This window comes from Panthera leo, chromosome B1, assembly GCF_018350215.1.
Source record: "Panthera leo isolate Ple1 chromosome B1, P.leo_Ple1_pat1.1, whole genome shotgun sequence".
Classification (NCBI taxonomy): Eukaryota; Metazoa; Chordata; class Mammalia; order Carnivora; family Felidae; genus Panthera; species Panthera leo.
Window position 1 is genome coordinate 139,646,006 of NC_056682.1, and position 11,797 is coordinate 139,657,802.

Here is an 11,797-nt window from a genome sequence, read left to right on the forward strand (position 1 = left end):
TATATCTCTAGAAAGTGTGAGTGTATTCATAGACTTCTTGATGTGCTTGAAAAATTAGATACTGAAAGCATTCTTCCCTTAATGCATGAGGTTAAGTGTGGATTCAGTTAAATCTATATAGTTGAAGTGACAGTATCATAAAAATTTTCCTCTTGAGCCCTGCTTTGCTGGATACTATGGATTATGCCAGAGCAGAATCTAAACAAGCCAGTTAAAATTGTCTCAGTTTCTTGGTTTAAAAGTCTCATTTTGTGTAATTATTCGGACATTCCAAAGTTCAGCTTTTTCTGAGGACTCCTCCTCTCCTATCCTATTGGAAGGATGATACCTGGATTCAGGAGAAAATGTCATCATGGTCATGGAAAATGAGAAGATTTAGCTTTGTGGGGCTTTGGGTTTTCCCTGGGTTCTGAGCAGAGCCCCTTGTCCCTCCTCATCATTGGCACCCTCATGGAATTGCCTGCGGAAGTCTGGGGCTAATGAAACCTGTGGTCTGGCCTCTTGGTGTGGCCAGGGCACAGTGATCTTCCGCTTGTAGAAGTGCTCTGCCTTAACTCTCTTGGTGGAATTGCTGACCCCCAACAGCTTCAACAATGATGATACTTACTTCTCATCTCCATCTAGTAGGCCTTCTGGCTCTCAACTTTACTTTACATCACAGTTTCTGAATTCCTTATACATTCCACAGAAAAAGACTCAAAAATGCTATGCCTTGCCCCTTTACGGTCCCCAGGTATTGCACCACAATTTTTAATGTCCCTCAGTTATCCTGTGTTGATTATGGGCATCTTAGCTGGTGATCTGCTAGACTTTTGAATGAGAAAGGGAAGAAATTTCTTGCTTCCCATTCTGCTTACTTGTATATCTCATATGCATTCCTCCCCAGAAGCAGCTCCAGAAACAAATATTTGAGTCCACATATTTGGGAGAGGATCCATGGAAACATCAGTAGGGGAGAGAGGAAACGAAACCAGGAAGGGAAGAAAGCTGTTGAAGAGTACATTATCCAGCAACTTATGATGTGATTTTAAACAGAGTAGAAAGAAGGCTCAGAGTTTTCCCAGCCAAGGTAGGAGGGGGTTGGGATATTTATATACCATGTGCACCAGTCATTGATTGAGGGTTGATCTTGTGGGACATGCATTTTCAAGAAGTTTGTGTTCACTGTGTGTGGAGGCAGAGCGGGCTTTGATGGCCTGAGAAAGCCATCAGGCAAAGAGATGGAAATGCCGCAGCTAGAATTCAGGCTGGCATTATCGGGTACGGGCATCACTCCTGGACCTTCTTGATACACTCATGACCCAAGATGAGTTTACTGGGTTCTGCTGCCGATTCTTCAAATTTGTGGCTCTGGTCACAGCTTCAAAAAACCAAAATAATACTAAAACCCCAAGTAAAGTAGTTGACATAAAAGGGCTAGTGGAACAAACTACAGACCCCATTTCTGTATTTAATGCTGTGGTTGTAACTGAAATTTATCTATTTTCTTCCTCTGTTACACATTGTAGATTCTTCTCGCCTATGGACAGCACTTTGCTCATCTAGATTGCTCTCTCAAGCATTCCAAACCTCCATTTGCGGGGAGCCTGAGCTCCTAGTCACTGTACCTTTGTGTGGCTGTGGTTGCTGTAATTTTTCTATTTGTGGTTACCATCAGGCATCTATTTGTGGTTACCATCAGGCATCTAGACACTAAGAGGTGCATCAGTGAGTGCCCTGAATTCCAGACATATTTTCCCTATTTGATGTCAGCCAGTATGGTGCTGGAGAATGATGATCAGGTAGTGTAGTAACTTTTCTCTGTCGGAAACAGCTAGGTGGCAGGTGGAGCTTTAGGTTTATAGGAAAACTTACTATATACCCTGGTAGAAAAATTCACCCCCCAGGGAATCATGAACTCTATTTCTGCAGAACTCTATTTCTGCAGAATGGGAAGCACAAATTCCCTCAAATGGCATGAGAGGCCATTCCCACTGCCATGGATTCAGCACCATATAATGGCCATTGTTTCAAAGTGTATGGCTCGCCTTGAAGGATAGCCACTAGTGCGCAGGGCATCAATCCTATCTAGCAATTGGCTTCAACTTAAGAGGTCATTCCTGTATTCTGTGAGGTTTGCAGCTTCTGGAGAATGCTGTATGTGGTAGAAATAGGGAATCCACTAGTTATGTCTTAGTTACTTCATTATAAAAAGTTTGCATTGCATTAATATTATCTCAGTTTTTATACCCCTGTAAATTTTGGTGTATTCCACCTTAATCATTGTAAAATTTCTCTCGTGAGTGGTTATTAAGTCACTCTGGTGAAGTATAAGGGGGGGTTACTCTTATATACGCTTGTAGTGTGCAGGCTCCTTCCTCAAGGAGTTTGGCCTCCCCTTTGATCAATGGGCTCTGGGTCTAAGAACGGGCCTGGATCTGGAAGCTAGGTGAAGGATCATGACATTTAATTGTAGTGGCTGTCAGCAACCTTCTGCTTATTTTCTCTTGATCTTTTTTGGTTATACAGGTGAAGCAATACCCATATTATCTGTCAAGTTTGCCTCTTGGAACTCCAAGGTCTATTCCCTGTTGCCATATGTTCTTTGTGGGCAAGGGCCCCTCATTGTCATCCCAGCTTCACTGCTTATGTCTATCTTGCTTCAGGAAATTAAGTGCTACTGCCTGGCCTCTCCTATTTTAGAATCCTGTCTTCCCCTCTGAAACTAGGGGACCCAGTTCTATTAGAGCATGCACCATTTTCATTTCTGACTTAAAAAAGAGCAGCCATCTCTACTCAGTGATGCCAGTGCCTTTCTTATTGCTTTAATGAAAGAAGTATCCGTTAGGCCCTTATGAGGAACACAGCTAATGGGTTCTGTGGTCATATATAGTAAATCCATTTTAATGTCCATTTCTCTGAGCCTTTTGACTCCATAATTAATACTTTACCAAGGTAATTCTATCTGACTTAGTATAGGTTACTATCATCTCCACATTTCAAGAAGCTGTCCCAGCAGTATTAGGATTGGCTCAAAACATTTTTGTGCCTAGTGTCCTGAGTCATAGGAGAATGTCTGCAGATCAACAAACTTAAAACTGCTTTATATCTGCTCCTCTCACACCTTAGCCTTCACATCCATTTTGGGGCATCCAAAATGGCCCCCAAGTGCCCCCATTTTCACATCCATTTTGTTGGTTTCTACAGGTACACATTAGTCAGGCTCTTTGGCCTTTTTTGGTAAACAACATCTTTCTTCCCAACAGAGATAGTACTTCCCAGTGGAAGTCCTTTATAGACTTCTTTCTACACTTAAAAGCAGTTTTAAATAGGCAGGGTTTAGAATACAAAGACTTTGCACAATAGATCACTGAAAATCTGCTGAATCATGGAGAATATGAGATGCAAAAAATTATGAGAAACAGAGAGGATGCACAAAAAGATTGCTTAATAATTTTTATTGACCAGATATGAGTTTGGATTCTTACAATTTTGTAGACCTGAGCTGCTTAGGCTACATCAGGAAGTTTTTCATTTCCTCTTTAGAAAACTAAATGGTGAGGTTTACTTACCTGATTGCCTTTCATAATAGCAAAAATTCTTAGTGGTTTACAGAACTTCATTTTTAAAAAGTAAGATAGTATTAAATTAAAATTTTGAAACTTGATTCTAAAAAGGATTTATTTTTCCATATGTTTCGCTAAAATTTAACAGTATCAGCACTCTGTCCTACAATAGCACAAATGTGCATATTCCTAATGCTAAGAATTTTGTGTGTGTGTGGTTTTTTTTTTTTTTTGGTTTTCTTTGTTTTTTTTTTTTTTAAGTTTATTTACTTGAGAGAGAGACTTTGCATGTATGTGTGCATGGGGGAGGGGCAGAGAGAAGGAGAGAGAGAATCCCAAGCAGGCCCTGCACCATCAGTGCAAAGCCTGATTAGGGGCTCGAACCCACAAACTGTGAGATCATGACCTGAGCCGATATCAAGAGTCAGACGCTTAAGCGACTGCACCACCCAGATGCCCCTGAGAATTTTGTTTCTGACACTATTTTCCACTAAAGGAATCAGATCTGCTTAGAGGGCATCTATTTCCATGTCATAGAATAGGAGAAAATTAGGACTGGGAACAGCAGGTCTGAAACATACCATACAGTTTTTTTGGTGAGAGAGCAAAGAAGTTTTTAAGAATGTCAGGGGATAGGGGCACCTGGATGGCTCAGCCCATTAAGCATCCAACTCTTGATTTCCACTTAGGTCATGATTCATGGGTTCGTGAGATTAAGTCCCACATTGGGCTCTGTGCTGACAGTGAGCCTGCTTGAGATTCTCTCTCTCCCTCTCTCTCTTTCCTGTCCTCTGCTTCTGTGTGCATATGCACTCTCTCTCTCTCCCTTCCTCTCTCTCTCTCAAAGTAAATAAATGAACTTAAAAAAATTTCAAGGATAAAGACTAAAATGATAAAGAAGCAATGTAATGACATTCAAATTATGAAAATTTGAGCATCAAAACACAATAGGGGCACCTGGGTGGCTCAGTCAGTTAAGCATCCGACTTCAGCCTCAGGTCATGATCTTGCAGTTTGTGAGTTCGAGTCCTGTATCTGGCTCTGTGCTGACAGCTCAGAGCCCAGAGCCTCCTTCGGGTTCTGTGTCCTTCTCTCTCTGTCCCTTCCCTGCTTGCACTCTGTCTCTCTCTCTCTCTCAAAAATAAATAAACATTAAAAAATGTAAAAAAAGACCACAATAAAAATTATTGTTAATTGACATAAATTGAATGTGTGAAAGCCTATGAGTTCATAATGATATTCCATAAAAAGCTATAACAATGAAAAGTTTGAAAACCAAAAAGGAAGACAATGTAGTAGAATAGGATTATTTTTTTAAAATTTATTTTAGTATGTAGAGGAAAGCTTTATTCTTTCTACTAAGCATATGAGTTTTCAATATAGAGAACAGTGAGTAAAACAAATGATGAGTACTGATTATGGTTACCCATAACACTGGTGTATGATCCATGGTCATACACAATAACCAGGTAGAAAGTAGAAAAAATTACCTGTGTATCCTGAGATGACAGATTAACCAAGTGTCCTACAAAGGAGATTTACCTTCACATTTCACAAAAGAAGATTTACCTTCTTGAGTTAGGCGATGAGACTTCTAGATGGCTCTAGTGATTATAGTGAGATACAGATATCAGTAAATTTCCAATTGTAAGTGTCTTTGAAGATGATCCTCATCTTCTAGTATTCACGTCTTTGTGTAATCTGACCCTGCCAAGTCACTCACATCTAATGAATAGATTAAAACAAAAGTGATGAGGTATCATTTCCTAGACTAGGTTTTTTATTCTTTTTTCTTTTTTAGATTAGGTTTTGAAAAGACTTGCTTTCATCATTCACTGTCTCTCTCTGGCTTTTTTGGCTTTTTTTTTTCTCTGATGAAGCCAACTGCCAAATTGTGAGCTTCTCTATAGCATTCCCAACAGCCAGTAAATACAGAGATCCTCTATTCTACAGTCCAGGAAGAACTGAATTCTACCAACAGCCAAATGAATAACTTTGAGAGGTCATTCAGTTGAGCCTTGTGATGACTGCATTCCTGGATGATACCTTGATTACAGCTATGTGAGAGACCCTGAACCACAGGACCCAGCTAAGTCAAGCCCAGAATCCTGACCCACAGTAACTGTGAGATAAAAATGGTGCTGTAAGCCACTAAATTTCAGAGTGATGTGTTGCTTGCTAATGAATAATTAATACACCAACAATGATAATGTCAAAGAAATGAAGTTTAGGTGCATCCTTGTCCCATGTCCAATCAGGATTGATTGGCAGATGATTCAGAATTTGTGACCTGGGCTAGAGACAAAACTCTTTTTCAGTTGCGTCTGTTGAGGTTTCTACTAGGAAGATATGTATGCTAACTAGACTCACTGTTAACCATGTCTAAGAATAAGAACATGCATTAGGATGGGAATAAAGCTAACAAAGAAAAAAATGTAAGAATTTTAAACACCAGAAAAAGTTTAACTGGTTTCAGTGTATGCATTTTTTCTATTTCTTAAAAAGTTTAAGGCATTAAGGGATTCTTATATAGTAGATTCTAATATAATGGTATATGAGATTCTAATGGGAATAGACTTAAATTGAGTTTTGGAATAGTTTGAATAAATAAGTTTATAGTCAAGGTTCAGCGAATATAGTGTAGATGTTTATAAGAATGTTAATCTTTAACTTTTGAAGGGTTATTACATATTTAATATTTCCATTGGATAAATAATTTGGATGTTAGGAATATTTTTTTGATATATTAAAGCTCCTTGAACATTAAAAAATCTATCAATATTAGTTATTAACTGAGGATTTCTAAAATTTTAAATGCCTATGAAATGTCAATGCCTCTTTAAGCTTTCTTCACCTATTATAAATGGGAGTGAATTCTAATGACTTCCAGTGTTATACTTTCATTTCAAAGTAACCCATATTCATATCTAAGAGAATTTCTTAATTACCTTTTAATGGTAATTATTGAAAGTAGATGACATTAACTACTGGTCAAAAATCAAAGGTGAGCATCTTGAATATTGGCTATGTTACTGAACTGGTTATTGTTATGGGGGAAGCCCAGCCCTCTAGCAGAATCACACAGAAAACACATAAACTTTTCTTTCCAGAGAACAGAAAGCAAATGCTTTCATCCAATGACTGTGTCATTTGGGTGAGTGTTGCCTTCTGAGTGTCTAGACTGTGTCTGGACTGTGTCCATTTGGGTGAGTGTTGCCTTCTGAGTGCCTTTTGGGTGAGTTTGCATTTCTGACTGTCTAGGAACCCCAATCCAAATGTATGCAAGGAACTCTAATTCAAATGAAAGAAATCAGATTAACTCATTCTTGAGTCATTTTTTAGGTAGCTAATAGAAGGCCGTATTTACTTTGTAATCTCTCATGTTATCCTCAAATTCACCCTAACAAGTACTTTCTTTTTTTCATAATTGTAGACAGTGGTGAGGTTTGTAGGAGATTGTGTGATATTTCAGAGAGTGACAGATCCAGAGAAACTTCTTCCCAGTCTATTGGGGGTGTGTAGCTTTGCTTTGACCCCACTCCTGAAGTCTCCTTCTACATGGAAGGTATAGGCATACCTCAGAGCTATTGTGGGTTTGGTTCTAGACCACTATAATTAAAAGGAAATATCACAATAAAGTGAGTCAAATGATTCTTTTGGTTTTCCAGTGCATATAAAAGTTATGTTTACACTACACTATCGCCTACTAAGTATACAATAGCATATGTCTAAAAAACCCCAACATACCTATCTTAACTAAAAAATACTTTATTGCTGACTCCTCCCACCAACCACTTCTCCTCCGACCAGTGTCACCCTCCTCCTCCTCCTTCTCCATGACTTCCTTCAGTTATTGCCACTTGTCCACCACCTTGACCTTGGGGGCCTGCACAGTGGCTCCCTACGCTTGGGGCAGGAGGTGCCTTCTCCATGCCCAGCTGCCCCAGGGGCTCAGACGGCCTTGGCGTGTGTCTGTGTTCTTAGCCAGCTTCATGTGCTTATCCTTTGGGGCTACGGCGACAGCTTTGCTGGAGGCTGGCCGGGTCCTGCGGGCTGCTGGTGGGCAATGAGATCACCAGACACAAGCTCAACAGCCACCTGGCCTCCTGCCTGGACATGGTGTGCGCCCTGGAGAAGACCAATGGCAATCTGGAGGTGAAGATCCACCACTGGTACCAGAAGCAGGTGCTTAGGCCGCCTGCCACTGCAGCTACTACCTCAAGACCATCAAGGACCTGCGGGACAAGATTCTTGGTGCTACCATTGAGAACTCTTAAGATTGTCGTGCAGACTGACAATGCCTTTCTGGCTATGGATGACTTCCCAACCAACTTAGAGACAGAGCAGACCAGTCCATGAGAGCTGAGGCCGACATGAACGGCCTGAGCAGGGTGCATGCTGAGCTGACTCTGGCCAGCTCCTGGAGATGCAGACTGAAGGCCTGAAGGAGAAGCTGGCCTGCTTGAAAGAGAACCACGACGAGGAAATCAGTGCCCTTAGGGGCCAGGTAACTGACCAGATTAGTGTGGAGGTGGATTCCGCTCTGGTCATGGACCTTGCCAAGACCCTGAGTGACATGAGAAGCCAATATGAGCTCATGGCTGAGAATAGCCAAAAGGGTTCTGAAGCCTAGTTCACCAGCCAGACCCAGGAGCTGAATTGGGAGGTGGCTGGCCATACAGAGCAGTTACAGCTAGGCAAGGCAGAGGTCACTGAGCTGTGGCTCACCTTCTAGGCTCCGGAGATTGAGCTGCAGGCTCAGCTAAGCATGAAAGCTGCCCTGGAAGACACACTGGCAGAAACAGAGGCCTGCTTTGGAGCATGGCTGGCCCAGACCCAGGCTCTGATCAGCAGTATTGAAGCCTAGCTGAGTGATGTGCAGGCAGACACTGAGTGGCAGAACCAGGAGTACCAGCAGCTCATGGACATCAAGTCGGGGCTGGAGCAGTAGATCGCCACCTGGAAGGCCAGGACGCCCACTCTGACAACCTGCCCACCCCCAAGGCTCTCGAAGTCTGGCAGCCTGGTGGGGTTCCTGTTCTTCTGCAGAGGGACTCCCCTGGGTAGGGACATGGGAGAGGAGGAACCCTATATCTGGATGTTCCCTTGACCTGCCAGTAAAGCTTTTTGGCTCAAAAAAACCACACCAACTTTATTGCTAAAAAAGTGGCAAACATTATCTGAGCTTTCAGTGAGTCATAATCACTGATCACAGATCACAATAATAAATATAATAATAATTTGAAAAAAAAAAGTTTGAAATATTATGAAAATTACCGAACTGTGACACAGAGACATAAAGTGAGCAAATGCTGTTGGGAAAATGGCACCAGTAGACTTACTCAGTGCAGGGTTGCCACAGGTGTTTAGTTTCTGTGAGGTGCAATAAAGCAAAGCACAGTGAAAGGGATACACCTGTATTTAATGAGATATTCATGGTCTCTGCCCATGCCCTTACTCCTCCATTAGAGAAGAAAAAGGAATTTATTTGGAAGTTGAGTTTGGAAGGAGAAACCAGGCAAGCATGGTTTATTCCTCTTGACTCCCATTTTTCTTGGGATCTAGCTGTACAGAGAAAATGCACTTGCGGTTTGACTCCTCCTGCCTTAAGTTTTATGGTGGTAGAGCCTTCCCCTCAAGGTGCTTGTGGTGATAAGTTGTTCCCTGTGATTGAATGAGTATGAAGAAAGCTCCCGGCCTGTGAGCCAGTGTAAATAATAATGGAGATATTTTGATTCCTGTCTGTTTGATTCCTCTTTGTTTTTCCCTTAATCGGAACAAATTATGGTTATGAAAAGAAGTGTGTTCTCTATTATTCCTAACCCAACATTGTCTGACCAAGTGGTTTGAAATTTCCTCACAGACTTTCCCTTTTTGTATATACTTACAAATATTAGTGATTGTAGTGTTATGTAACTTCCTAATGAATGTAGTTCCTTTTCCATAAATCTCATATCTACAGTTAGATTTGCATTTTTTTTTTCCAAATCAGACATACATTTCCACAACTTTGGTAGGATTATGACATACTTTTTGTCATTCTTCTATGATTTTACTTCCTGACAAAATCATTATTTTTAAAATTTATTTTTTATTATTTGTGTGTGTGTGTGTGTGAGAGAGAGAGAGAGAGAGAGAGAGAGAGAGAGAGAGAATCCCAAGCAGGCATTGTGCTGTCAGCACAGAGCCAGATGCACGGCTGTATATCCCAAATCTGTGGGATCATGACCTGAACTGAAATCAAGAGTTGAATGCTTAACTGGCTGAACCACCAAGGTGCCCCCTCACAAAATCATTCTTTTTTTTCTTTATTTTTCAAGTTTATTTGTTTATCTTGAGACAGAGAGAGAGAGAGAGAGAGAGAGTGAGAGGTGAGAGAAAGAGGGGCAGAAAGAGGAGAGAGAGAATCCACACTGTCAATGCAGAGCCCAATTTGGGGATTGAACTCACAAATTGTGAGATCATGACCTGAGCAGGAATCAAGAGTCAGATGCTTAACCGACTGAGCCATCCAGGCACCCGGTCACAATATGATTCTCAATGGACAAAAGTTATTTTTATTTTATTTGTTAATGACATTCATGTTCCCTGTGGTTAACTTTACTGACTGTTAATATGACAAATTGCCCTTTTTTCGGGTATTAAAATGGACTGTTCAATGACAAGTATCTTGGTAAGTCTGATATACAGTTACTGTGCTAATTTGGGTTCCCTGAAAGCTGAGGCTGACAGAAGTGCTTCGGCTGCTGCTAGTTTATTTGGCTGGGGTTGGAGAGGGAGTTGTGGTTAGAGGTTAGGAGAGTGAGGCAGGAAAGAAAAGTCTATGAAGTTTGTTTTATTGAGTTGGTTTCTGCCGTGTGTACCTGGAACTCAGTTCTACCAGAGGTCCTCTGAGGAACCATACAGAATGCACTTAGAATTGTCCCTCCAGGCCAGGCCATTTGTCTAGTGAAATTTCCTGCTCAATTGATGAGGGTCACCCTTGGGAGAATTAACTCTCCCCAACTTCTGGGCTGCCTCCAGGCAACCAGAATGAAGAAAGGTGGAGTGATAAAGCAGGGACTTGAGGAGGGTGGGGACACTTGCAGCTTACTCCAGATCTATCTACCATAGCTACAGCTAAAACCCCAGATGGACTGAGGAGATGTGGCACAGGGCTCTATAAGCAGCTGCTTCCAGTGTTATTCAGAAAATATCTGGAACCATTTACTCCATTCATCCCATCAATCAGTACCTTGACTGTTGAGCTGATATGACTAAACAATTGTTTGCTTTTTCATAAATTAAAGTTAACATGCTTTAAGTCCTTCAAAATTCCAGTCAGATACATCTGCATCTTTATATCTGTTTATATTTCTCTAATGACCTAGTCAAGACTTCCTATATATTTCACTGACTTTGAGTTAAAAATGTATATTACTTGACTAAAAATTGTGTGTTGATATTGACTAAAAGTAACATCAATTCAATTGATTCTTATAAGAAAACTGCTCCTCCTTTAGCCTTGTAAGTGTGCACCTCTGGTACAAAAGTTGGGCTTGTCTTTTGATTTCAAGATGATGACTATCCTACTGTGACTTACTTCACAAGAGTAAAGTCATGGCTTCGTAGGTCACAAAGTACATTTCCTCTTAAATGGTGCTATTGACAGGGAAAGAGGACTATCTCCAGGTAGGGAACTGAATTAGAAAGTTTGGGTTATTGAGTGGTAGGTGGTGAAGAGAACCTCTTGGAAACCAGGCAATCTGGATAAGATGAACAACTTAAGCTCCAGAAAAAGAAAATCATTATTTATGGTCCAGATTCTCTATATTCAAGTTCTTTTCTTTGTATGTTTTTCTTTTGTTGTTTTCCTGCATTAAATACAACCTTGTTGAAATGTTTTAGTTCATTCTCCATCATGCTTATGACTATTAAATAAAGATTTGGTGTTCACAATTGGCCCTTAGTGTTAAGGGATAATAGCGTTTACATCTGGTGTACTGGTGGTGGTTTATGAGCAAGTTAATCTCCAGGAAGAATCTCCAGTTCACACTGTGGAGATTTGCCCTTCTTTGTGTTTGGTTAAAGAACAAAGTACCTGCTACCTACTACCTTTGGGTCTCACTGTAAATAATTAAGGGTCTCCTTATTTATTGTTTTACTTCTACACCAGTTGATTTAATTAATGTCTTCAAGCAAATCTTTTGTATTGTTATAACAAATGTAGAGTTTAATTCTTTTCCACAAATTGTTTTATTTTAGTGATCTAT

At 40.6% G+C, this 11,797-nt stretch overlaps 1 pseudogene; it reads left to right on the forward strand.

Annotated features, from left to right (window-relative positions):
- The first annotated feature begins 7,381 nt into the window (after positions 1–7,381).
- Positions 7,382–8,612, forward strand: LOC122218474 (annotated as a pseudogene).
- Positions 8,613–11,797: the final 3,185 nt, after the last annotated feature.